Consider the following 11,733-nt stretch of genomic DNA (forward strand, 5'->3'; position numbering starts at 1 on the left):
GGCATGGTGGGAAACCAGCTGTGGAACACAGACTTGTCATTCCGCCCTGATTACAAGCCAATCAATGTTTGACCACCATTAGTTGATTGTGGTATTTCTCCCTGGTCTAATCTTTGATAATTACCCCTCTGAATTACATTTTTTTTTTCTGGAGTGAAGTCTGTACGTATAAAGTCACATACAAAATGGTGTACCTCCCACCCAGGCAATAGCTGTCAGTGCCGTTTCCACCACTCCTAATTCACCCCAATTTTTAAATCTGCCATTTAAAATGCCATGTGTTGTTATTGTGTCATGGTTGGCATTCCTTTCAAATTAAAACATTCTTGTTGAACAGGACCCATTCTCCACTACAAAACTGAACGGATATGATTAACAACGATGTGCCACCAGAGACGATCATGATGAATGTGTTTTCTGTGGTTAGGCACGTTAAGTATGAGAAAACGGTCACTCCCCCACATGTCAGAATGCCAAGTATTATGTTGTGCTTCATTCCCTGGAGCTTCTGCCCATGCCATACCATAACAGCACACCACAGACCTGCCATGGACCTTTCCCAGAAACACTGCTCCTTAACCTTTTACTGCACTGGGCTAAATCAGGGTCATGAAGTGTTTCTTGGTAGTCTTAAACACATCTAATTTTAAACCAAAGTATACACCTCACACACATGATTATGGGTATAAAATATATATATATATATATATAACAAAACCGGTTGACACAGAAACACCAGATTTCCAGCAGAATTTTTTGAAGTTATGTTTATTAATGATGAAATTCTGAAAAATATGAATAATATTCCAACCATGAGGCCACTAGTCTTTTCACTGCAGGAAAGGGCTACAGAACTAACGTATGGATCAACACACACAGCGATGTCACAGTGGATGTACTTGAATTGCGGTGGCATTTGCTTTCCTCGCTTTTGCAACCATGATAAACAACTATTGTGACAAACAATTACACATCATGCATGTTTTTGTCTCCTTTGGGTGGTACTTGTATTGCGGTGGCATTTGCTCTCCTCGCTTTTGCAACCATGAAAAATAACTTTTGTAACAAATAGTTACACATGATACATGTTTTTGTCTATATTGAACTGTTTATCAATGATGAAACATCATGTAAGTCCTTTAAACTGCAAAATGACATGTTTATGCATTTTTTTAAGTACTTGGTGCAAGCAAATTGGCTTGTCCCAGTAGTGACACAGTAGAGTAGTGAGTAGCAACATGTTTTGGAGATTTAGAGATATTTATCTATTATTTTGAATTCTAGAAATTAAGAAAAAGTGTTTAATTACAGCGTTGGGCCAATAACCACAATGGTTGCTGGATCGAATGCCCGAGCTGACAAGGTAAAAATCTGTCATTCTGCGCCTGAGCAAGGCAGTTAACCCACTGTTCCCCGGGCGCTGAAGACGTGGCTGTCGATTAAGGCAGCCCCCCGCACCTCTCTGATTCAGAGGGCTTAGGTTAAATGTGGAAGACACATTTCAGTTGAATACATTCAGTTGGATGTTTTAGGTCGAAAATGGAAAAAAAGGGTTTTATTAAGTTTTATGTCATTGGTGTTGCCTCCTTGAAAATCAGTCATTACAAAGATATACAAGGACCTTGAGCATTCCCTCCAGTGGCAAACTGTTATCGGGGGAGGGGTGTATACTAAAGAAAATAGTTAGCTAATCCCACCCTCATAAATTTGAGGATTCCATTGATCATTGTTTTTACTCAATTTAAATGAAGTGAAAGTACATTGTAAGCAAAACGAATAATCATATCACTTTAGAAAATTATTTTTCAAGCGTTAATGACCTTAGATTTGAGAATCTGTGGCCTCCATTTAAGACAATCCTAAATAAGCTGTAGACCACACTATCTACCAAAAGAGTTCTCAAGTATATTATTCGTAGCCATCTATTTACCACCACAGACCAATGCTGGCACTAAGACCGCACTCAACCAACTCTATATGGCCATGAGCAAACAAGAAAATGCTCACCCAGAAGTGGCGCCCCTAGTGGCCAGATACTTTAATGCAGGCAAACTTAAATCAGTTTTACCACATTTTTACCAGCATTTCACATGTGGAACCAGAGGGAAAAACACTCTAGACCCCCTTTACTCCACACACAGAGATGCATACAAAGCTCTCCAACACCCTCCACTTGGAAAATCTGAACATAATTCTATCTGCCTGATTCCTGCTTAGAAGCTAAATCTAAAGCAGGAAGTACCAGTGACTCGCTCAATACGAAAGTGGTCAGAGGATGCGGATACTACGCTACAGGACTGTTTTGATAGCACAGACTGGAATATGTTCCGGGATTCATCCAATGGCATTGAGGAGTATACCACCTCGGTCATCGGCTTCATCAATATGTGCATCGACGACGTCGTCCCCACAGTGACCGTACGTACATACATATCCCAACCAGAAGCCATGGATTACAGGTAACATTCGCAACAAGCTAAAGGCTAGAGCTGCCACTTTCAAGGAGCGAGACACTAATCCGGGCGCCTATAAGAAATCCCGCTATGACCTCAGATGAACCATCAAACAAGCAAAGCGTCAATACAGGATTAAGATTGAGTTTTACTACACCGGCTCTGACCCTCGTCGGATGTGGCAGGGCTCAAAAACTATTACGGACTACAAAGGGAAACCAGACGCAAGCTGCCCAGTGACATGAGCCTACCAGACGAGCGAAATGCCTTTTATGCTTGCTTCGAGGCAAGCAACACTGAAGCATGCACGAGAGCACCAGCTGTTCTGGATGACTGTGTGATAACACTCTCGGTAGCCGATGTGAGCAAGACCTTTAAAGCGGTCAACATTCACAAAGCCGCAGGGCCAGACGGATTACCAGGATGTGTACTCAAAGCATGTGAGCAACCAACTGACAAGTGTCTTCACTGACATTTTCAACCTCTCCTTAACTGACAGTAATACCTACATGTTTCAAGCAGACCACTGTAGTCCCTGTGCCCAAGGAAGCGAAGGAAACCTGCTTAAATAATTACAGACTCGTAGCACTCATGTCGGTAGCCATGAAGTGCTTTGAAAGGCTGGTCATGGCTCACATCAACAGCATCCTCCAGGATACCCTAGACCCACTCCAATTCGCATACCACCCCAACAGATCCACAGATGATGCAATCTCAATCGCACTCCACACATCCCTTTTCCACCTGGATAAAAGGAACACCTATGTGACAACGCTGTTCATTGACTACAGCTCAGCGTTCAACACCATAGTGCCCACGAACCTCATCACTAAGCTAAGGACCCTGGGACTAAACACCTCCTTCTGCAACTTGATCCTGGACTTCCTGACGGGCCGCCCCCAGGTGGTGAGGGTAGGTAGCAACACATCTGCCACACTGATCCTCAACACTGGAGCTCCCCAGGGGTGCGTGCTCAGTCCCCTCTTGTACTCCCTGTTCACCCACGACTGCATGGCCAGGCACGAGTCCAACTCCATCATTAAGTTTGCAGACGACACAACAGTGGTAGGCCTGATCACCGACAACGACGAGACAGCCTATAGGGAGGAGGTCAGAGACCTGGCCGGGTGGTGCCAGAATAACAACCTATCCCTCAACGTAGCCAAGACTAAGGAGATGATTGTGGACTACAGGAAAAGGATCACCGAGCATGTCCCCATTCTCATCGACAGGGCTGTAGTGGAGCAGGTTGAGAGCTTCAAATTCCTTGGTGTCCACATCAACAACAAACTAGAATGGTCCAAACACACCATGGCAGTCGTGAAGAGGGCACGACAAAGCCTACTCCCCCCTCAGGAAACTAAAAAGATTTGGCATGGGTCCTGAGATCCTCAAAACGTTCTACAGCTGTACCATTGAAAGCTGGTTGCATCACCGCCTGGTATGGCAACTGCTCGGCATCTGATCGTAAGGCGCTACAGAGGGTAGTGCCTACAGCCCAGTACATCACTGGGGCCAAGCTTCCTGTAATCCAGGAACTATATAATAGGCGGTGTCAGAGGCCCATAGAATTGTCAGAGACTCCAGTCACCCAAGTCATAGACTGTTTTCTCTGCTGCCGCACGGCAAGCAGTACCGGAGCGCCAAGTCTAGGCTCCTCGACAGCTTCTACCCCCAAGTCATAAGAACAATTAATCAAATGGCAACCGGACTACTACATTGACCCCACCCCACCCACCCCACATTTGTTTTGTACATTTCTGCTACTCGCTGTTTATTATCTATGCATAGTCACTTCACCTCTACCTACATGTACAAATTACCTCTAACCTGTACCCCCGCATACTGACTCAGTACCGGTACCCCCTGTATATAGCCTAGTTTTAGTTATGTTATTGTTACTTTTTACTGTATTTGGTAAATATTTTCTTAAAACTCTTCTTGAACTGCACTGTTGGTTAAGGGCTCGTAAGTAAGCATTTCATGGTAAGGTCTACACTTGTATTCAACGCATGTGACAAATAAAATTTGATTGGATTTTGTGTTACTATCATTGGTGTTTCTACTCCTACTGGTGGCACAATGTTATCATCATGGTTATCATCATGGTATCATAATGGTATCATCATGGTTATCATAATAGTAAAACATATTTTTAAGTCATTTAGAATGAATGTGAAAATGTACCAAAAAACTATTAAATAAATACAAATTTCGAAAAATCAAGAACATTTTTCCAAAATGACATGCACAAATGCCACCGCAATTCAAGAATGTGCCCTTTACCAGTGTTGTTTCTGTTGAAATGCATCTGTTATGTTGCGATTCTGATATATTATGTGTGAATATGAATGAGTCAAATGATGAATGACTGTAATGCACAGAAATCTGAAACCTAGGGTAATGGCACTAGGTCTGGGCAACATTGTAATCTTCTGGGCCACTTTGAAAGGGGAGAAACAACTCTGCCAACAAATAATATGTTTGGGTAGGCAGGGCTCAAAATGTGAGCGGGAATTGTGCTCTTGAAAAAGAATCCCCTCGGAAACATGAAAGAGATGGACACAATGCGGACGCAGATAGCTAGGCTTATTATGGTCACAGCCAGTCAATGGTTGAAATCTTGTAGTGCTAATGTTAACCATCATGGCACATGCAAACTACTCACATGCAAAATACTCTCATTGAAAATGACCTACATTTAGCTAGCTTCCAATTTTACACTTGGGCACTAATGGGCTCTGGACAAATTTTCTGCATGCCTATTTCTGCCCATCCCAGCTGATGCGTGTACCTGTGCAGACATGTATGTCAGAACATTGTTAATGTGGGAGGCAACCTGCCTGCCTTGGGAGACATGCACAACGGCTGGATTTGATTAAATCCAACCTACAGTAGGTTCTGTCTTCTCACTGAGCTCAAACTACAAAAACAACAGGGATTTCCAAACCATACTCTGACCAAGGTTAAATCATCCTTTCCATAACATCGACCACAACAGTGACAAAGCAGAGTACCGAATCCCACAGGGAGAATAACTCAAAGGTAACCTGTAGGGGAAACAATGTGAGGTGTGGATAGATAGACCCTCACAATGGGACTTCAATGTGAAACTGAATCATGTGGTGACCTAAGGATGGGGGAGTAAATGTGAAAAACATGACAGCCGGGGCTGCAGAGGGTTAATATCACTGCTTCAGGGTGCTTCCCATGCCCTCCCCTTGGGTCAGAAGGGGAACCTAATTAGCCGGCATGAAACTCTAGCCATATTGGTTACACAAGCTGGGCTTTTCCCCAAACCACTGGTCACAGCTGAGCTGACCATCCAGGGGCTGGACTAGGCCGGGCACTCTGTAGTAGTGGAGTGGCCACCCCCTTGTCACTGGTCTAAAACCAGTAGCGGTGCGTGAGTAAAATAACTGGGGAGGCCAAGCAAGAAAAAAAGCCTTAATATATTACAACCTATGTGTTGTGATAATTGCGTTGTCTGTTCTATAACCTATTATTTCATATGCCTTGCAACCGTGATATATAGGCCTAAAGGCAGAGACAATGAGACACAGTGGCAGAATAAATTCAACCACACCTTTGTTTTATCACAAAACCGGAGAGCAACCTCTGTCCGTTGAAGTCCGCAAAGCATATTGCATGTCACAAACAGTTACATAACCTCCAGGATGGGTCAAGGAAGTTAATGTTTCGACATTTTTAGACCACTAAACAACTATTGATTTAGAACCATGGAGAGAAAAGAAAACAGGAGCTGCCTCCACTATTCCAGCAACATTTCAACATCATGCTTGCTCACTAGCCTAACTTCCTTTCATGGGCAACGTTAGCCAGTTAACATTTGCCTTCTACATCTAGCTACATATTAAACATCCATGCTCTTAGTCCAGGGGCACAATAATTGAATTTATGGTTGCATCAGAATCACCATTAGAATCAATGGCCAGTACGGAGAATTAAGTAAAACCACAAGTACAAATCCCTATCTCCATCCATGGCTAATTTAGGAAAGGGACAGTTTTAGCTAGCTAGCTAGCCACCGGAGGACAACAACACATCGAGATGCAGCAATTCAAGTTGTTTCTGTCAATGACGTATTTCTCTTGATGTGAGAGAAGATAAGCCAAATCAAAACGATCAAAACGATTTACAGTTGAGCTCATTCAATTTAGCTCAACACTGACTGGCTATCATTTTATACTTTTTTATCAAGGGAGGCCAAATGCTTGCTGGCTTCCCTTGCATTCAATGCTACGAGCTGCAACAATGTCATACTCTTTATGACCAGACAGCATCAGATAGATAGCCTACACATACAGAGACAGAGGGGCACTGTTTCGCTCGCTCGGATGCTTCCCTTGACGTCCATGAATATACGCCACTGTCTAAAACATTTACATGTGCACTCAGTGAACCCACCATGACCTGTGCTCAGGTCAATGCTGATTAACACTGATCCAAATGTTAAGGATATCCTACAATAGGATGAAGTCATTCTACATTCTTTTATCATAGCAATTTTTCTAACTTTTCAACTTATGGGAGGGAGAGACAATAACTGAAGAAATCCTATTCTGTTTCATAAGTTAGTTTTGGATATAGGGTTTCATTGCTAATACAGTATTGTTCCCTTGGGTTTGTTTTATTTTTTCCCTGGAAAACAAAGAGACCTTAATAAAGGACATACTCGTGCACCGCAATCCTCTCCACTAAAGAAGAACGAGTGTTTCATTGTATATATTTCAAAGGAATCATAGCCGTTTGACATGGGATACTTCCTGTACCTCCGAAGCCATCCATTCCTAAACAGAAATGTACACAGAAGAGAAGCTGTGGTCAGAAAATCAATGCTTCTGGGAGTGAGGGGGAAATGAGAGCACAGCACCAACGCAGACATTCTTCCTCAGCTGTTTTCAACATAAATCCACACAAGTCAATACCTCAGCAAGGCAAATCAAATCAAATTGTATTTGTCACACAGACCTTACAGTGAAATTCTTACTTACAAGCCCTTAACCAACAATATAGTTTTAAGAAGAATACCCCCCCCCCCCACAAAAAAAAAGGAGTCAACATGCGTGGGCGCCGGTTAGTCGAGGTAATTGAATAGGTTTTGGAGTGGTTTTGTCGTGCCCTCTTCACAACTGTCTTGGTGTGCTTGCACCATGTTAGTTTGTTGGTAATGTGGACACCAGGGAACTCAAATCTCTCAACCTGCTCCACTACAGCCCCAGAATGGGGGTGAAGCTCGGTCCTCCTTTTCCTGTAGTCCACAATCATCTCCTTAGTCTTGATCACATTGAGGGAGAGGTTGTTGTCCTGGCACCACACGTCTAGGTCTCTGACCTCCTCCCTTCATGCTGTCTCATCATTGCTGGTGATCAGGCCTACCACTGTTGTGTCATCGGTTAACTTAATGATGGTGTTGGAGTTGTGCCTGGCCCTGCAGTCACGAGTGAACAGGGAGTACAGGAGGGGGATGAGCACGCTCTCCTGAGGGGACCCTATGTTGAGGATCAGCTTGACGGATGTGTTGGTACCTACCCTTACCACCTGGGGACGTCCCGTCAGGAAGTCCAGGATCCAGTTGCAGAGGGAGGTGTTTAGTCCGAGGGTCCTTAGCATAGTGATGAGCTAAGCTAAGGACTGAAATGGGGCTTCTGCCTCAAATTCATACATATAATACTGCATTACTGGCCTTCCTGTCTATAGTAGTTTTATTGTTGTTTAACTTGGCATGGGTGATGCCAAGAAATATATATATATAAGTATAGTTCACCCAAATGACTAAAAGACACATTGGTTTCCTTACTCTGTAAGCAGTCCATGGACTAGTTATGACAGCACTCCATGCTTTGGTTTAGTTTCCCTGGCACTGTTTCCACATGCTAACATTTTTTGCATTTATGGCACAAATCCCATTCAAGTCATGGGACCAATATTAGAATTGTTGTGCATCATGTCCAAATCATCCCAAAGTATCTAAACATATGTAACAGTACAACTTTAGTCCGTCCCCTCGCCCATACCCGGGCTCGAACCAGGGACCCTCTGCACACATCAACAACAGTCACCCACGAAGCATCGTTACCCATCGCTCCACAAAAGCCACGGCCCTTGCAAGGTCTCAGAGCGAGTGACGTCACCGAATGAAACACTATTAGCGCGCACCACCGCTAACTGGCTAGCGATTTCACATCGGTTACACTCACCCCCCTTTTGACCTCCTCCTTTTCCATAGCAACCAGTGATCCGGGTCAACAGCATCAATGTAACAGTATAACTTTAGTCCGTCCCCTCGTGCATACCCGGGCTCGAACCAGGGACCCTCTGCACACATCAACAACAGTCACCCACGAAGCATCATATTGGTTTCCTTAACCCATAAGCAGTCTATGGACAAGTTATGACAGCAATCCATGTTTTGGTTAAGTTTCCCTGGCACTAACGTTTTAGCATTTGTGGCCCAAATCCTATTCAAGTCATGGGACCGATATTAGAATTGTCGTGTATCATGTCCAAGTCATCTGAAAGTATCTAAAATATATTGTGAAGCTCAACAAAGTAGCTTAAATATGATTGGAACATGATGTGTGACAAATGCTAATATCGGTCCTATGATTTGCATTTTATTGTGCCATAAATGCTTGAACGTTAGCATGTGGAAACAGTGCCAAGGAAACTAAACCAAAGCAAGGATTGCCGTCATACTTTGTCCATAGACTTCTTACATGGTAAGGAAACCAATCATTTTGTAATGAATATCTAAAAAGTAAAAAGAGAAACTAAAAGTAAAATCTAAATGTATAAGTTAAAAACACCACCAATCTGAAAGGGTCATTTTCTCATAGGAAGGGAAAAGGGCATACTATTGAACTCAACATTTTCATACAACTGTTACGATTGTATGATTTATACAATTCTTGCACAAAGTCAAGTGTTCAAGCCTTCATCACCATTGGAAATGGTTTATGTGCAGTTATACTACATACTGTTTTTCTCTACTTTCTTCCTAGTTTTAAGTAAACCCTCTTAGCGTGACAGGAGCGTTGTTTGGTCTTGAAGGGGTTCGTCATTTCTATGGTGTTTTGTCCAATCTCATCCAGTGGAGGTCCCGTGCACACTGCTGTGCTCCTGTCATCTGCAGTGAGCCTGGCGGCCCCTGTCAGTCCCTGTCGGCCCCTGACACAGTGGGGCTGCCAGCGGGACCCGGGCCAGCCTATTCTCCAGGCCCTGACAGCTACAGAATAGAGTCCCTGACCCAGAACACTAAACTATATCTAATACGCCAAAAGAAGCAGTACCCAGGCAGCTAGAGCATAGGGGAAACAAATCTACATCTAGCAGTCATTTGTGTGTTTAAAGATAACCCTGTACCCCTTTAATCCCTCCTGTACTGTGCACACCCGGTTTATTGTGAGGCTCAGTTCAGGTCTGAGCTGTCTTCATCTCGCTAAGGTCATTCAAGACACCCTGGACTTAGAATGATGTGTTAGACACTCTGTGCTGTCTTCATCTCGTTAATGTAATTAGAATGTGTTAGACACTACAATGCATGCTTACAGTGTAAAAGCATTGATTCTGTATTATGAAGTTGCATGAATGAGGATAAGAATGATATTAATAAAGTGGTCTTATAAACTACCGGGCTTAGGAGACCTGGAATGAGAAACAAAACACTTTGTGCTCACGACGATAATTCATTTATGACAAATTATCACACTTTCTTTCTGGAGACACCCGTGTATCTAAGGAGCGTCTCTGTATGGCGCCCAATCAAAGGATCAGAGAAAAGAACATTGTGTTTGCTGTATTCCCTTTTCTCCTCGTGACATTCTGCATTTTTACAAAATAAAAGTTGTTTTTTAGTAAGAGGAGAGGTGGTGTTAACCCCAAGGCCCCCCTACTAACTCTCTATTTTCTCATGCTCACACTCCTTCTCCAGCTGCCTCATATCAATACACTGGCTTGGGTTGGAAAGGGTGTTGGGTTATCTTTTCAATGTCTCTCACAGCTGAGAATGATTAGGTCATCATGTTGTCCTTTTGTTAAGCACAGGATGACAAGTGAGAGGGGGGAACAGGCCCAGTGCTGCTAACTGATGACATACGGACTCGGAGAACTGATATTACTACTTTCCCCAAAATGGTCTGTCACATCCATTTCAAGTCAAACAAGGTGCTTGGGTGTCTGTCTCCCAACTGCAGTGTTACACCCCTCCCCACCCCCTGTCACCACCAGCACTACCACCACCACACCATGGCTCTACAGTTCACTGTCCATGTAATGATGTTATGAAAGAATACATGCCCTCCAAAACCTTCAGCAGGGGAAGAATGACTCACTACGTATTCATTTGGCATGTAAACAGAGGATTTGGTGGAAGTGTTGAGAGGTTTTTGGAGGTTGGAGACTACACAGCTGGAGGCTTTCTTAGTGTGTGGCACATCCAATGGTACGGCTAGACTTTGCAATTTTGATCAATTCTTTACATTTCTCTAATCTCTGGTCTCAAAACCTGATGAATATCTGCTTTAGCATGTTGCTATTGTTGCCATTCCATAGAGAGCTTTGATATATGGGAAGCATTCAAATTTGGGAAAGACTACCTGGCAGCTACCACTTGGGCAGTGTCCAGACCTCTAGCTCACTGTCTGTGAAAGCTCAAAAAGGCATTTCAGAAGTTCGGCCTTGTTTTCGGTATGCTCTCCCAACGTAAACTAGCCCAGGAACATCCTAAAAGCCCACTTACCAGCATGATCTCATACACTAGACCTAACATATGTAAATCTGGGACACTGAAATTAGTATGATGTGTTACTTTTGGTATGGTTACAAAAGACAGAAAGCTATTTAAGGTAAAAAAATGAAAGGAGGGTGGATGGGTGAGTGTACAATGCAAATGAAATGAGGGTGATTGGTCTGGTTGGATGGATGGGTGGATGGGCGTATAATGAGAAAGTCTAGCAACCCAGAGTTTGCCTGTTCAAATCTCATCACAGACAACTTTAGCATTTTATCTAATTAGCAGCTTATCAACTACTTACTACTTTTTAGCTACTTTGCAACTACTTAGCATGTTACCTAACCTTAATCCTTTTAGCTAATCCCTAGCCTAGCTAATGTTAGCCAGCTAGCTAACCTTAACATTACCCACCTAGCTAACGTTAGCCACAAAAAAATATAATTTATTACATATCATACGTTTTGCAAATTTTGACACATTATATACATTTTAGCAAATTCCTAACATATTGTACTTTTTTGAAAA

The sequence above is a fragment of the Oncorhynchus kisutch genome, linkage group LG5, assembly GCF_002021735.2.
Source record: "Oncorhynchus kisutch isolate 150728-3 linkage group LG5, Okis_V2, whole genome shotgun sequence".
In the NCBI taxonomy this organism is placed as follows: domain Eukaryota; kingdom Metazoa; phylum Chordata; class Actinopteri; order Salmoniformes; family Salmonidae; genus Oncorhynchus; species Oncorhynchus kisutch.